The following is a 5,216-nucleotide window of genomic DNA, read 5'->3' on the forward strand; positions in this document are numbered from 1 at the left end:
GCTGGACAGGTTCCTCTTATAACTAGAACATTACACAATACTCCGGTGCATTTAATTTCAGTTATAGTATAAGAAGAACATTGTACAGTGTAAATTATAAGTTGGTAGGTCTTTTTATTTTTTTCTACTTGATTTATGCGATACCAAAGCACTCCGTCTTCAGGCCCCGAGTGGCCTACCAGGACCATCTGACCGCCGTGTCATCCTCAGTGGAGGATGCAGATAGGAGGGGTGTGGGGTCAGCACACTACTCTCCCGGTCGTTATGATGTTATTCTTGACTGAAACCGCTACTATTCAGTTGAGTAGCTCCTCAATTGGCATCACAAGGCTGAGTGCACCCCGAAAAATGGCAACAGCGCATGGCGGCCTGGATGGTCACCCATCCAAGTGCCGACCATGCCCGACAGCGCTTAACTTCGGTGACCTCATGGGAACCGGTGTATCCACTGCGGCAAGGCCGTTGCCTTACGTGATACCAAAACAGCTCATATTAAAAATTAAAGTAATCTAGATATACAATATGGTCCATACAACTGCACAGTATTCTATGATGAGGTGTACCGTATTTTGTAAGAAATGCTCTTCTTAGACTGAATGTATGTTCCCAGTATCCTAAAAATGAACTCATGCCTGCCACCTGCTTTACATAGGACTAACCCTACATTATCATTCTATTACAAATCCATAAAAACTGTTACAGCCAGTTATTAGTCACTGGTTCTTCCTTGTTGATGCTTATATTCAACAGGAATGGAGAATGCGAGGGATATGGAAAAATAATGGTATGCACTTTCCTCACACTACCACAATCCCAAGATCAACTTGTAAAGCTCACTGGAATTAAAAATTTAAAAAAAATTAAAAAAACTGGTCACAACACACTGATAAACTTGATGAGGTTATTGAATTCATTCCTGTTCGAATTAAGAATGATGATAAATTTACCAATGCTGTCAAAGGGGTATCAAAAAGAGTGATACCCAGAGAACACATGAAATGATATATCCCAGGATGATATGATCAATGTAATGAGCTACATGGAGAATATCACATTCAAATGAAACAGTAGGTGGACTTCTTCAAGCTCTGAATGATCACAGAAGAAAGAAATGTCAAGAAGCTACAGAGAGATTCAATTTCATCCACTTCAGTCGCAAAGCTTGGCAACTAATGAAGGAACTGGGTGCAAATTATAAGCCTGAGAAATGCCAGCAGATTCTAAGACTGAGAAATCCCAACAAAATATCACTTCAAACAAAGTTGTGTGCAGAAATCTAAAGCACATATGAACAATAACCGCACTAGACTTGTAAGGACACAGTTATGAATCAAACACTCTCAGATAGTTCTCTGTCCAGCACTCTCATGTGAGGTCACAGTTGATGAGCTGGAGGAAGCTTTGGCACGTGTGTTTTAGTCCCCCTACCAGCAGACATCATGATAGAGGCAGAGTATCTGGCATGGGTAGCGAAGTGGGATAGTATGGAAACCAGCCCTGGAGGGTACATGCGACATATGGTATGGGCAGACCTGCTGGTGGGTATCATCAAGAGTGCCCCTGGAAAGTTTGATTGGACCACTATATTTTCTGAATACATAAATGATCTGGCAGATGGGGTGGGCAGCAATCTGCATTTGTTTATTGATGATGCTGTGGTGTATGAGAAAGTGTCAAAGATGAGTGACTGTTGGATGATACATGATGACTTAGACAAAATTTCTAGTTGGTGTGATGAATGGCAGTTCATTTCCCTCTTGTGGGATTCTGTTCCCCGGCTATTATCAAGCCACTGTAGGCCCATGAAGTATCCATGCTGACCATGCAGTTAGGCAGTGTTGTTGTGCCTGTTCAGATACAGCACGTGTGTTTAAAAAAGTGACTTATTTTGATGAAATGCATCCATAGCTCCTGAAAAATGTAGGCCCAACGATTATGTGCTTATTGTTACAGTCATATAATGTGATTCTTATTACTGGAAAACTACCAACAAAATCTAGGGCTGCAAAGGTAACTGCCAAAACCTCCCAGCAAAGACGGCAAAGAAACCTCTCATTACAGATCTATATTACTATTTAGTCTAGTTTATAAACTGCAAGAAAGAATGTTACTAAATCAAATCATCAACCATTAACTGACAATTTAACTTCTCTTCAACAAAACAGTTTTCAAAATAATAACAGCTGCTGTGATAACTTAGTGACATTAACATCTGTTATCAAAGCATGTCACCAATGTAAACTAAACACTGCAATGGACATCAGAGCCTCTTAAGATTCAACACTCAAGGAACTATTCAAGGGAAACCATTTCTAAGTGTGACCTTAAAGAAGTATTAAATAAGATAAAAAATAATAAGGGCCCAGGAGAAGATTCAGTCAATCTAGAGCTCTGGCACGTCTTCCGCGAAACCCACATTCTCAACATATTGTCCCGCACTATATTCGTAGTGCCCCTGCCCATTATACTCATTACTCGCGGTGTGTTGCCTTTTCCCGTAAGAGTTCGGGCACTGTTAGTGCATTCACACAGAAGAAGAAGATGGTCAAGTGGCCGGTGAGCCATAACTATATATATACTAAGATGGTATCTGTCCTTTCGGACATGTCTGAAAGAACAGATACCATTGGTGACCATGCAGCTCGTTAGAATGAAATTACAATGAAATGAACACCCATAGCTGCTTACAGGCGTTGACATAGATAAATCCCTGCAGTCGTGCTATCCTCTGTGTCCTTGGTGGCTCAGATGGATAGAGCGTCTGCCATGTAAGCAGGCGATCCCGGATTCGAGTCCTGGTCGGGGCACACATTTTCATCTGTCCCCATTGACGTATGTCAACGCCTGTAAGCAGCTATGGGTGTTCATTTCATTGTAATTTCATTCTAATGAGCTGCATGGTCACCGATGGTATCTGTTCTTTTGGACATGTCTGAAAGCACAGATACCATCTTAGTATATATATAGTTAAGGCTCACTGGCCACTTGACCATCTTCTTCTTCTGTGTGAATGCACCAACAGTGCCTGGACTCTTATGGGAATCAGCAACGCGCCGTGAGTAATGAGTATAATGGGGAGGGGCACTATGAATGTAGTGCGGGTCAATACGTTGAGAATGTGGGTTTCGCGGAAGGCGTGCCAGAGATAAATCCCTGCAGTCACGCTATCGTCTGTGTCCTCGGTGGCTCAGACGGATAGAGCGTCTGCCATGTAAGCAGGAGATCCCGGGTTCGAGTCCGGGTCGGGGCACACATTTTCATCTGTCCCCGTTGACGTATGTCAACGCCTGTAAGCAGCTATGGGTGTTCATTTCATTGTAAGAAAAAGTTATATCTGTAATATGTACTAAATTAATTGTCATTCATGTCTTCCAAAAAAAAACATACCTGAAAAATTGTGATAATTACTGAGGAATAAGCTTATTGAACTTGCATATAAAATTTTTGTCAAGATCATCAAAAATAAATTCTACAGACACTATGAATTCACCATGGACAAAGAGAAAAATGGCCTTCAGAAAGGAAGATCATGTTGTGATGGATATTTTCCAATGAAATTGCTAATAGAAAAATATAGAGAATTCAATCTAAAAACAAATATTGTCTTTGGTAACTTCAAACAAGTTTTTGATAAAGTTGACAGAAACAAATTGTTACAGATTCTGGCAGATGATCACGTTCCACAGCAACTTGTAGATAATATATACAAAATTTACAGGACAAATTTAATCTATGTCAAGAATGAGGACAAATCATCAACATGGGGCAGAATACATGCAAGAGTACAACAGGGTTATGGCCTTTCACCACAGCTATTTATTATTTATGTGAATAAAGTCATCAAAGAATGGAGACAGATGCCATATGGCTTCATTCAGATCAACAGAAATACAAAGCTAAATGCTTTACTTTTTGTTGATGACGTAGTTCTTGTAGCATCTTCAGAAGATGAGCTGCAACATTTCATTCGCAATTTACCAATTATATGGAAGAGATGCAGCATGGACATCAAAACCACAAAAAACAAAAACTATGGCCTTCTGCAGAAAATAACCAGTGCAAAGAAGATCCGATTGAAAAACAGAATTCTAGAAAGAATGAACATATTCACATATATAGGTCACAACAGAACAGACTTAGCTGAAAAGGCTACCACGTATACAAAAACCAAGGGGAGTCATTAATAATGTACAGAAACATTCCCTAGGCCAGAAGTGTACCTGAATATAGCTTTATAAGAAAAAAAAAACAACCTGTGCTGTGCTGTACTGTGGCACTGAAGCCTGGACAATAAAGGCAAAAGATGTGAAAGGACAAATAGCCTGTGAAATTAAATCCTTGAGACAAACAGTGGATTGCACCAAATGGTGTCATAAAAGGAATGGTATCATGAAAAGAACTTAAACTGGAACCCATAATCAGAATTACAAAAAATCTGGAGGAAACATCTACAACAAACAAGCTCAAAGAAGCTCCTAAAATCCATGCTACACATTCACCGCAATGGCGTAAGATGGCTAGGTCAACAAATGAGAAAAGACGGCAGAAGAACTCCTCAATGAGACCATAAAAGGTCTAGAGGCCTAATACTTGATGAAAATTGTGAAATAACTACATTTAAAGATCAGTCATTTGGTAAATTGGTCAACCTAAATCATTCTGCAAGAATGTGGGGAAGAGTTAGCAATGTACACCCAAGAGGATGTAGACTGTCTTAAAAATTTTGCTATTCAAGAAGTAAAAGGCAAAATTAAAATTCCCAAAGGCTCTCAGCTAGAACCAATATTGAACAGGCTGTTACATGCCTGCCACAAGCAATACATCTGGCAATGGGGGATTCCAGTACTGAGAAGGAGGTTCCAACTGATGCATACACTGCACTCTGATAATTGGACTCTGGCAGGTCATGTATCGGGTTTATTTGAACAGAGACAAACTTTTAACAGATAATAAAGACAATTTTGACCTGGAAATAATATTGCAGCACTTAATTGAGGATCAATTGTGTCTCGCACTAGGATATGAAGATCGAATCACAGCCGAGTTTTTGAGTGCACATTGACCTTAAGTTACGCCAATAATGCTGACAAGTGAGCGCTGTGTTTTGTACTGTTGTACAAGAAATATTTACATATTTTGGCATATATTACAGACAATTTTTGGTTCTTTTAAAGTGCTATTTTACTTTGGTACGGAGACTGAACCACAGTCGTGTT

General features: G+C 39.8%; 1 pseudogene; it reads right to left on the minus strand.

The window, feature by feature from the left end:
• Nucleotides 1-349: 349 nt before the first annotated feature.
• LOC126250093 (5S ribosomal RNA) lies at nt 350-467 on the minus strand (annotated as a pseudogene).
• Nucleotides 468-5,216: the final 4,749 nt, after the last annotated feature.

The sequence above is a fragment of the Schistocerca nitens genome, chromosome 3, assembly GCF_023898315.1.
Source record: "Schistocerca nitens isolate TAMUIC-IGC-003100 chromosome 3, iqSchNite1.1, whole genome shotgun sequence".
NCBI classification, from domain to species: domain Eukaryota; kingdom Metazoa; phylum Arthropoda; class Insecta; order Orthoptera; family Acrididae; genus Schistocerca; species Schistocerca nitens.